Consider the following 12,390-nt stretch of genomic DNA (forward strand, 5'->3'; position numbering starts at 1 on the left):
TATCGCGGCCTCTCTTGTTGCGGAGGAGCACAGGCTCCAGACGCGCAGGCTCAGTAATTGTGGCTCACGGGCCTAGTTGCTCAGCGGCATGTGGGATCTTCCCAGACCAAGGCTCGAACCAGTGTCCCCTGCATTGGCAGGCAGATTCTCAACCACTGCGCCACCAGGGAAGCCCCCACAAGATTTTTTTTTAGAGCTCCCCCCGATAATTCTAAAGTGCAGTCTGGTTTGTGAACCACTAGTCTCATAGATTACAAGTGACTAAACAATACTTTTCATTGGATTGACAGTCATTTGGTTACTCTCCTCTGTTTAATCTATCATTTAGACAAAGCATGGCATACTGTAGAACCCCAATAAATATTTGTTGAAATAGAAAAGAAAAACCAAACCCTTTCATATTAGAAATCCAACGAAATGACTCTTCGTTTCATAATCAAGATACTATTTCACTAGGGATTCAAGATCCATGTAGAAGTATACTATATCTTAAAACAAAAAAATTAAAATTTCTTCTGCCAATTTGTCCAAGTTAGAGCCTGTTGTCTTGGTGGTAGTGGTAAGGTAGCTGGTGAAATAGTGCTCACTGCATGAATTCCAGAGTAAAGACTAGATTGAATCCAATGTGGTCTACAAATTATTGTAGAGCTTTACTAAGTTCCAAGATCAGTATTAATTACTGCTGTGCCAAGTAATTATAAAAGTGTCATTTGATGTTTCACACTAAGAACATGGGTGGAGAGCAAAAAGAAATTGGATTAATACCATCTGCGGTTTTTAACTTTGTAATTACCATCAATTCCTCTTTGGAACATTGTGGTTAGTATAGATTATTATCGTTAGGTTTATTAATGTTCAAAGAGGTATTACCATTAGCGAGATATCCATTCTGGTTTGCCTGGGATGAATCTGGGACATTCTGGTCTACACCTGTTTTCCTGGTGTACTTGTTAAGAGCCTCTTTCACTCAAAAGTGTCCTGTTCTGAATAATAAATTACGTGGTTACCCTAGTTTTAGGTGCTAATTCATGGACACACTTACCGACTTGACGGATTTTTAATGTCGTCTTTAAAAATTGATTTTTTTAACCCACTGTATGAACTGCTTTTTATCTGAACGATCTGCCAGTTGTTTTTTGCTTGTTCATAATAAATGCTTTACATTGTGGCATTTAGAAACTACCACTCTGGTAATTGGCATGTTAGGGCTTTACTACCTAATCTGTTTTTGAGACTAAATCCCCAGAGATAACTTTGTCATCGGCCTCGTCTCCATGAAGATGGTGAAGAGTGTGCACCTATATGATCATGAGACACATAGCAGGGCTGTCGTCTGGCAGAAATAATTATTGATCTCAGGACGAAGAACCCTTTTCTCTAGTTGTTTTGTCCTTTGCTCAAATCATCTTTTCATTGCCTTTGACTGTATCCTTTTTCTTTTTAACATTCAGAACAGTCATTTTATTTTCTACATCAGAAATATTATGTGCCATTTTAACCTCCTTTTCAGCCTCATGCTCCTTTTTTTTAAAACCTTACTTCCATGAAGCTCCTTCATTGGATGTAGGGATGTCCCGCCCTCTATCAGGATCACCTAAGGAGGTTTTATTCTATTTTATTTTTTAAAATTTTATTGAAGTATAGTTGATTTACAATGTTATGTTAATTTCTGCTGTACAGCAAAACGATTCAGTTATACATATTTATATTCTTTTTCATATTCTTTTCCATTATGGTTTATCACAGGATATTGAATATAGTTCCCTGTGCTACACAGTAGGACCTTGTTGTTTATCCATCCTATATATAATAGTTTGCATCTGCTAATCCCAAACTCCCATCCTTCCCTCCCCTATCCCTCCCTCCCCCTTGGCAACCTCAAGTCTATTCTCTTTATCTGTGAGTCTATTTCTGTTTCATAGATATGTTCATTTGTGTCGTATTTTAGATTCCACATATAAGTGATATCATATGGTATCTGTCTGTCTCTTTCTGACTTAACTTTGCTTGGTATGATAATCTCTAGGTCCATCCATGTTGCTGCAAATGACATTGTTTCATTCTTTTTTAAGGCTGAGTAATATTCTGTTGTGTATATATACATATATATATATGTATATATATACACACACACAGACAGACACATATATATATACACAATTATACACACACACACATACACATACACACCACATCTTCTTTGTCCATTCATCGATGGACATTCAGGTTGTTTCCATGTCTTGGCTATTTTAAATAGTACTGTTGTGAACATAGGGGTGTATGTATCTTTTTAAATTATAGTTTTGTCTGGATATATGCCCAGGAGTGGGATTGCTGGATCATATGGTAACTCTATTTTTAGTTTTCTGAGGAACCTCGATACTGTTTTCCAATAGTGCCTGTACCAGTTTACACTCCCACCAACAGTGTAGGAGGGTTCCCATTTCTCCACACTTCCTCCAGCATTTATTATTTGTAGACATTTTGATGATGGCCATTCTGACTGGTGTGAGGTGGTACCTCATTGTAGTTTCAGAATCACCTAAGGAGGTTTTAAATACAGATTTCTAGGCCTCACTTTAGCTCTGCTGAATCTGAATCTTTGAGGTTGGTACACAAGAATATCAGTCTGTTACTTTTTGTCCTCATCTCTTCTTTCCCATTTTCTCTCTCCTTTCCTTTTCTCACTTCTCCCTACATGATTAGTCGTCTTATCTCCAAAGAGATTTGCTAAAACTCATATTCCTCGGATCATAACACTTCTCCAGGATTCTGTCTGGTTCAGTAACTCTGGTATGGAACCCAGGGAACTTTTTTTTTTTTGGATAGACTTTATTTTTTAGAGCAGCTTTAGGTTCACAGCAGAATTGAGGAGAAACTACAGAGACTTCCCGTGTACCCTCTGCCCACACAAGCACAGCCTCCACCACTGTCAGCATCCCCCACTAGAGCAGTACATTTGTCACAATCGATGACCCTTCATTGTCACATCATTATCACTCAAAGCCCGTGGTATATATACTAGGGTTCATTCTTGGCATTGTACATTATATGGATTTGGACAAGTGTTTAGTGGCACGTAGCCACCATTATAGTATCATATAAAATAGTTTCACTGCCCTAAAAATCCTCTAACTGCTTATTCATCCCTTTTTCTTCTCTAACCCCTGGTAACCACTGCTCTTTTTACCACCTTTGTTTTACAGTTTTGTCTTTTCCATTGCCTCTGTCATTTAGTTGGGATCATGCAGTATGTAGCCTTTTCAGATTGGCTCCTTTCACCTAGTAATATGTGTTTGTTTCCTCCATGTCTTTTCATGGCTTGATAGCTCATATTTTTAGCACTGAATAATATTTCATTGTCTGTTTTTATTACAGTTTATCCATTCAACTTACAAAGGACCTTGTAATTGCTTCCAAGTTTTGGTAATTACGAATAAAGCTGCTATAAATATCTGTGTGCAAGTTTTTGTGCGGACACAGTTTTGGGTAAATACCAAGGAGTGTGATTGCTGGGTTGTATGGTAAGAGTAAGTTTAGTTTTGTAAAAAGTTGCCAAACTCTCTTCCGAAATGACTGTGCCGTTTTGCATTCCCACCAGCAATGAAGGAGAGTTCCTGGTGTTCCACATCCTCACCAGCATTTGGTGTTCTCAGTATTTTGGATTTGGGCCATTCTAATAGGTGTGTAGGTTTATTGTGATTTTAATTTGCAATTCCCTAGTGACATACGATGCTAAGCATCTTTTCATATGCTTATTTGCCATATGTATCAATATATCTTTGGTAAGCTGTCTGTATAGGCCTTCTGCCTGTTTTTTTAATTGCAAGGTTCATTTTCTTATTGTTGCATTTTAAGAATTCTTTGTGTTTTTTTAATAACAGTCCTTTATCAGATGTGTCTTTTGCAGGTATTTTCTCCCAGTCTATGGCTTGTTTTCTCATTCTCTTGACAGTGTCTCTTGCAGAGAGAAGTTTTTTTTAATTTTGATGAAATCCAGCTTATCAACTATTTCTTTCATGGATCGTGCCTTTGGTGTTATATCTAAACAGTCATTGCCATACCCAAGGTCATCTAGATCTTCTCTGTTATCCTTTAAGAGATTTATAGTTTTGCATTTTACATGTAGGTCTGTGATCCATTCTGAGTTAATTTTTGTGACAAGTGTAAGGTCTGTATCCAGATTCATTTTTTAAAATAGACTTTATTTTTAGAGGAGTTTTTGGTTCACAGCAAAATTGAGTGGAAAGTACCAAGAGGAAAGTTTATTTTTGAAATGAGTCTCATAAGTGATCTTGATGCAGATAGTTAAAGAATTGAGTTATGAGAAGCATGGTCATAATGCCTTCAAATTCTTATTCATAAGAAGTCAGTTCTGCAAATAACGGTGGGCCTTTAATTTCTCCAAACTCCTTGCATTTCTTTGTAACAGAATATTAGGCAAAAGAAACACATAAAGTTGCATTTTTGTGTTATGAAACTTAAAGGAGTGTCCATAAAGAGCATGCATGATGCCTCAAACTGTTCCTAAGCTCTCTGATATAATGGTACTTTATATTCTAAGTAACATTCCAGCCAATGTAGAGCATAATCAGGAAAGGAGATAATGAAAATCTTTCCAAGCATCAGCTCTGCTTCATGACCTTGAGCACTATAATTTTCTAGTGAACAGTAGCTTTGATATTATTAGTACACAAGCTAAGTTCTAAAATATTCTTTCACTGTAGGCACAAAAACAAGATGACCTTAGAAAAGAGTTGTTGATGGAACCAAAAATAAACTCTCACTTTGTAAGCAACAGGCTTACAGGTCCCTGTGTAAATTAATGCTGGTCAGCAGTGGTTTAACAAACCTTCAGTATTAGAAGCTCCAGAACAATCACTCCTATGTCAGATAGAAACCTTGAGTGAGGTTTGAATAAAAAAGTTATTGAGTTAGTGTTCTCTTGCAGTGAGAAAATGCAATTCCTTATTTATAGGAAGGAGCAAGTTGAAAATGTAACTTTTCTACGGAGGAAAGTACCAGAGACTTCAAGGCATCTTATTTAAATGTAAAAACTACATTTATTAGTAGCAGGTGAGTGTAGGTAGCCAATTGCAAGACATCTTACTATATTCAATTTAGCTACTGGCCTCAAAACAGAAGAAATAAAATGTTACGTAAATGTCTAACCACAGTTAAGATATTTTTTCGACTAAAATGATTCCTTCAGAACAGCAATTTATCATAAATTCATTGATCTGTGTTTAAGTGAATAACTGCAAACTTAGTTAATAGTGATAGATTCTATTTTAAGTTGCAAGAACAGAAAGACACTAGAGGATACATTGAAAGTAAGGAAAAGAGAAACAGCAGCCTAACTTGGGCTTATGGAAGAGGAGAAATTTGAATGATTTTCAGAATATAGCATATACAGTTCTATTTCTGTTGTTTAGTTATTTCATCAGCAACAGGGTTCGTTTTCTCCCTATGTGGCAGCTGTTCCACCATTGTAGTGAATCAGCTTTTCTCTGTTTTTGCTGCCTCTGCCATTACTGACTTTGTACTCTGTTTCTCTCTGTTTTCTGGCCTCTGCATTTCCGTCACTTATGCTTACTACCTTCTCTCCAGGGGTCTCTGTTTCTGCCCCCACTACCATTTTCTTACTTCCTTTTTTCTTCAGATGCCCTAAGAAGGCAGACTTGATTGGTTCAGTTTATCATGGTTGTTCCTGTTGGGTAGCTTGTCTTGGGCCACCACATGAGCAGCTGGTTGGCCTGGAGAGTAGCAACCCCAAGATCAAGCATCTACTCTGCTTAGTCAGTTCTGTCCAGAATGGCAGCTTCACTTTACCCAGCTTCACTTTACTATGAGCTTGGCAGCAACTTTGGGCACCAGTACAAGTGATTGATCTGATTTCATGAAAGTGCTGGAGGTTTGTGCAATATGTGAATACACTGGCAATCAGCCTTCTAGAAACAAAAAACCTCACTGGTTCAGCCTGGTTGGAGGAGTATTCCGACATACTCATCTGAATTAGTGAAATACCTGAAGTACAGAACATTTTGCACTATCTGTTTATAGATTCAGTAACATCTTAAAATTGAAAAGGAGACTATAACTAAAGGAAAGATAAAAATATCTGATCAGAAATACCATATGGTATCATTTATATGTGGAATCTAAAATATACTAATGAACTTATTTAAGAAACAGAAACAGACTCACAGACATAGAAAACAAACTTATGGTTACCAAAGGGGAAAGGGGGTGGGGGAGGGATAAATTAGGAGTTTGGGATTAGCAGATATAAGCTACTATATATAAAATAAACAACAAGGTCCTACTGTATAGCACAGGGAACTATAATATCCTATAATAAACCATAATGGAAAAGAATACGAAAAAGAATATATATATGCATATGTATATGTGTTTTTTATATATATATATAGAACTGAATCACTTTGCTGTACATCAGAAACTAATCCCACATTGCAAATCAACTATACTTCAATAAAAATAAACAAATACATATGTATAAAATAGATGACTAATAAGAACCTGCTGTATAAAAAATAAATTAAATAAAATTTAAAATAAATAAATGTATAACTAAAAATATCTGGTAGGTATGGAGAAACATACGTGTTTTCATTACTACACAATAAACTTGATGAAATGTTAGTGTGTTCATGAAGAGTTAAGATCTTTAAATGATGAATCCAGAGTTAATGTTGAAATGTATATAGCATGACATGGAAAAGCTTTTTACATTTCTTCGGGAACGGAATAAAACTAGATACTGGTGGGAATACATGTACTAATGATAATGGCAGATCCTTATACTCTTAAGGTATTTAGGATTAAATCTCTGTTGAATGGGTTATAGAAAGAAATCCTGATGAAATACAAATAGGAGTGTGTTCTCTCCTTAGTAAATAAAAACCCTCTCAAATCCCATGACTCTAGCAGGCAGCCTAAAGATACTTCTGGATAAAAATATAAGGAAAATATGACAGTGAGTCTAGTACTTTTTGGTTCCTAACTGAGTTCTAAATTTCTGTGCCCTGCCATTTAGTATCTTCAAACAAGTCATATAAAATATCTCTGGAACCTGATTTTCTCCTCTGTAAAATTTTAATCAGTATAGTAACAAGTGACTCACTTAGCTTATTCGTAGGATTGTTCTAAGGGTCAAGTAGAAATGCATAAGGAAGAGCTCTATAATTATAACATGCCTGATAAATATCAAATACTGTTACAAATGACATGCTTGTTGTTTTGAGTATGACTGATAGAGATGACTAAATGGCCCAAGTTAGAAATCCCACAATACTGGCATTGAATGTATTATGAACATACGTGGGGAGACTTAATTCAGTCTAATTTTGGATAGCCTCTAAAATAGTTTTAAAACTTCTCTCACCCAGAATCAGGAGATTCAAACACAAATTGTTTCTATGAGAAATCCTCAAGGATTTTTTCCTGGGGCAAGGTTCCGAATTCTTTCATTGCTTTGAATAGGGTTGTGACAGTCCTAGAGCCTACTGAAAGCAAATGAAGGGTAGATATGGAATTTCCTTCATTGAGAAAATTCTTAAGTTTTCTAACTCCCCTTTTACTCTCCCCTCCCTTTGTTTTCCTCTAGCAAGAGACTGGTTTATCCATTTTCTAACTCCTTACGATGATAATTAATATTGTTTGAGTGATTATGCTAAGCACTGAGCTGAGTGCTTTAGATATTTCCTATTTAACCTTTGTAACAACCTCTGAGGTAATATCTCCATTTTTCAAATAAGGAAATACAGGCTTGGAGGGGAACTAAGTAACTTGCCTGTAATCATACATAACTGAGTTCTGAGCACTGAGTTAAAGAGTCAATATTCAAACAAAGGCAGTTGAGCCCAAAGTCCTCATATTTAATAATGATACTTGTATGTTAACATTTTACAGCTATGAATTTTCCTCTAAATACAGCTTTAGGTATAATCCCATAAATTTTGATATTTTCATTGTAGTTAATTTCCAAACATGATATAAGTGCAGTTTTTATTTCTTCTTTGGTCTAAAGTTGAGACAGTTTTAAAATCATCAAGTAGTTGGGGTTGTTTTGGCCAAGTTCTTAGTTGCAGACAATACCTTTCCTTTGCAGTTCACAAAAGATAATTACTAGACACCAGATGTTCTACTATAACTGCTGCAGAGAAACCACATTCCAAGACAAAACCTGCCTGAGGAGGCATGTGATCTTCACTTTACAAAGTCAATTCTGCTAAGTCTCACACAACTATGTCTTGTTGGCGAAAGGTAGTCCATACATAACTTTAGCTTCAAGGGAATGGGAGAAATCCCTTTGGTCTTTGGCCTTCCAGCTCTTTTCTAGAGGAGGAAATACGACAGATGAGTTGAAGTTATATTGATTGAGCCAACCTGCAGCATCTGCTTTTGTTATTAATTCTGAGGGGCTTTTATCATCATGGTCTGAAAATATCAGTTTGAACTGAGTGGGTCTATTTATATGAGGATGTTTTTAAATAAATATATTGGAAAATTTTTGGAGATTTGTGGCAATTTGAAAAAACTTACAAATCAAGTAGCCTAGAGATATTGAAAAAGTAAGAAAAAGGGATGTTATCCATGTATAAAATATATGCAGACACTAGTCTATTTTATCATTTATTACCATAAAATGTACACAAATCTACTATAAAAAGTTAAAATTTACCAAAATTTAGACATGCAAACACAGGCCATATGGCACCATCTGCAGATGAGAGAAATATAAGCAAACATAAAGATGCAGTATTAAGTCATAATTGCATAAAATTAACTGTAGTACATACTACTATAATAATTTTGTAGCCACCTCCTGTAGCTGTTGCAGTGAGCTCAAGAGTTGTGAGTATCCACTTAAAATGCTGTGTGACGCTAGTCGTCTCTGTGTGAGCAGTTTGTTTCTCCAGTAAATTGTGTGTCACAGTAAAAAGTGATCTCTTGTGGTTCTTGCATGTTTTTTACCTTGTTTAATGCAATACCACAAACTTTGAAAAACACCATGGGACCATACAAAGTGCTGTTAGTGACACTGGAAGTGCTCACAAGAGGCAGAGAAAAGTCATGACATTACAAGAAAAAGTTGAATTGCTTGGTATGTATTATAGATTGAGGTCTGCAGCTGTGGTTACCTGCCATTTCAAGATAAATGAGTTCAGGGTAAGACACACTGTAAAAAAAAGAAAAGGAAATTCATGAAGCCGTTAGTGCAGCTACACCAGAAGACACAAAAACCTTGCACTTTTTTGCAAAATACATTTTTAGCTCGTATTGAAAATGCAGCTTTTATGTGGGTGCAGGATTGCTATAAAAAAGGCATATCTATAGACTAATATGATTTGAGAAAAAGTGGAGTCATTATATGCCAAGTTAAAGCAAAAGGAATGTAAAGGATCTAAAACTGGAGAATTTAATACCAGCAAGGGCTGATTTGGTAGTTACAGAGGTTTGGCTTAAAAAATGTCAAGTAACAGGAGAAGCAGCTTCTGTTGACCAAGAGGCAGAAGACAAGTTCCCAGATGCCATTATGAAAATTATTAAGGAGAAATGATATCTGCCTGAACAGGTGTTTAATGCAGATGAAAGTGCCTTATTCTGGGGGAAATAAATTCCACCAAGAGCACTTATTAGTAAGGAAGAGGAGCGTGCGGCAGGATTTAAGGCAGGAAGAGATAGGCTAACTACTGTTTTGTGAAAATACAGTCAGGTTTATGACCAAGACTGCCCTTACCTATAAAGCTGCTGACCCCTGGACCTTAATGGGCAAAGATAAACAAGAGCTGTCAGTCTTTTGGTTGTGCAACAAGAAGACCTGGACAACAGAACACTTTTTCTGGATTGATTCCAACAATGCTCTGTCCCTGAAGTCAGGAAATACCTTGCCAGTAAAGGACTGCCTTTTAAAGTTCTTTTCATATTGGAAAATGTCCTTGGCCACCCAGAACCCCATGAGTTCAATACTGAAGACATCAAAGTGATCTGCTTGCCCCCAAACACATCTCTAACTCAGCCTCTAGATTAGGGGGTCATAAGGACCTTTAAGACTCATTATGCATGGTCCTCTATGGAAAGAATTGTCAGTGCTATGGAAGAGAACCCAGATACAGAAAACATCATGAAAGTCTGAAGTGATTACACCATTGAAGATGCCATCATAGTTAGAGAAAAAGCTGTGAAAGCCATGAAGCCCAAAGCAATAAATTCCTGCTGGAGAAAACTGTCCAGATGTTTGCATGACCTCACAGGTTTTACAACAAAGACAGTCAAGGAAATCATGAAAGAGATTGTGGATATGGCAAAAAAAAAAAAAAAAAAGATGGAGGGTGAAGTGTTTCAAGATATGAACCTTGGAAAAATTCAAGAGCTGGTAGACAGCAAACTAGAGAAATGAACAGAAGACAACCTGATGGAGATGGGTGCTTCCAAACCAGTGCCAGATGATGAGGAAGATGATGTAGAGGAAGCAGCGCCACAAAACATATTGACATTAGACAATCTGGCAGAAGAGTTTTGATTATACAAGACTGCTTTTGACTTCTTTCACGACACAGACCCTTCTATGATATGGACACTGAAACAAAAGCAAATGGTGGAAAAAGGATTGGTGTTGTATAGAAACATTCTTTAGATGCATGAGAAAGCAAAAAAGTCAGACAGATTACTGTGTGTTTCCATGAAGTTACACTGAATGCGCTTGCCTCTCCTGCCTCCTTTTCCACCTCTGCCACCCCTCAGACAGCAAGACAAAGCCCTCCTCTTCTTCCTCTCCTCAGCCTACTCAATGTGAAGATGACAAGGATGAAGACCTTTATGATGACTCACCTCCACTTAATGAATAGTAAGGAATCATTGTGCCATGCAGTTAATAAACTTATCTGTTGTGTATGTTTGTGTATGTTTGTGTGGAAATCTAGTAACTACGGCAAGAATTATATGAGATGTTTTTGTGTCATCATGATCATCTTCACTGCCTAAATATTCATGTTGTAGAACACCGTGTGCAAGACTTGCATTGAAGCGGATAGCCTATCTTTCCATAGGCATAAGGTGAGTGATATTTAATATAAAATTAATAATGTGTTAGCTTTCTTACTGTTTTATAACTTTGCTGTCAAAAAAAATTACCATACAGTATTCCTCTCTTTTGTAACTGAAGAAACCGCATATCAGACTATCATCACAAGTAAGTGGTTTTTTAAAAAAATTATAGTTGATTTACAGTATTAGTTTCAGGCATATAACATAGTGGTTTGTTGTTTTTGTAGATTATACTCCATTTAAAGTTATTACAGGGACTTCCCAGGCAGTCCAGTTGTTGAGCTTCTGTGCTTCCAACGTAGGGGACATTGGTTGGATCTGTGGTCAGGGAACTAGGATCCCACATGCTGCATGGTGTGGCCAAAAAGTAAAGTTACTACAGAATAATGGCTTTATTTCCCTGTACTGTACAATATATCCCTGTTGCTTATTTGTTTTTTACATAGTAGTTTGTATCACTTAATCCCCTACCCGTATCTTGTTCCTCCCCGCTTCCCTGTCCCCACTGGTAGCCACTAGTTTGTTCCTGTATCTGTGAGTCTGTTTTGTTATATTCATTCGTTTTATTTTTTAGATTCCACATACAAGTGATAACATAGAGTATTTGTCTTCCTGTGACTTATTTTACTAAGCATAATACCCTCTAGGTCCATGCACGTTGTTGCAAATGGCAGGATATCATTCTTTTTCTAATGGCTGCGTAGTATTCCATTTTTTATATATATCACATCTTCTTTATCCATTCATCTGTTGGTGGACACTTAGTTTGCTTCCATATCTTGGCTATTATAAATAATGCTGTTATGAACATTGGAGTGCATGTATCTTTTTGAATTAGTGTTTTCGTTTTCTTTGGATATATTCCCAGGAGTGGAGTTACTGGGTCATAATGGTAGTTCTATTTTTAGTTTCTTGAGAAGACGCCTTACTGTTTTCCATAGTGGCTGTACCAATTTACATTCCCACCAAAAGTATATAGGGCCCCCTTTTTTCCACTTCCTTTCCAACACTTGTTATTTGCAGACTTTGATGATAGCAATTCTGACTAGGTTTGAAGTGACATTCATTGTGGTTTTGATTTGCATTTCTCTGATGATTAGCGATGTTGAGCATCTTTTCATGTCCCTGTTGGCCATATGTATATCTTCTTTGGAAAAATGTCTATTCAGATCCTCTTCCCATTTTTTAGTTTTTTTTTTTTATATTGAGTTGTATGAGCTGTTTATGTATTTTGGATATTAACCCCTTATTGGCTGCATCATTTGCAAATATTTTCTTCCAATCAGTAGGTTGTCTTTTCGTTTTGTCGATGGTGTC

This window comes from Globicephala melas, chromosome 3 (assembly GCF_963455315.2).
Source record: "Globicephala melas chromosome 3, mGloMel1.2, whole genome shotgun sequence".
Classification (NCBI taxonomy): domain Eukaryota; kingdom Metazoa; phylum Chordata; class Mammalia; order Artiodactyla; family Delphinidae; genus Globicephala; species Globicephala melas.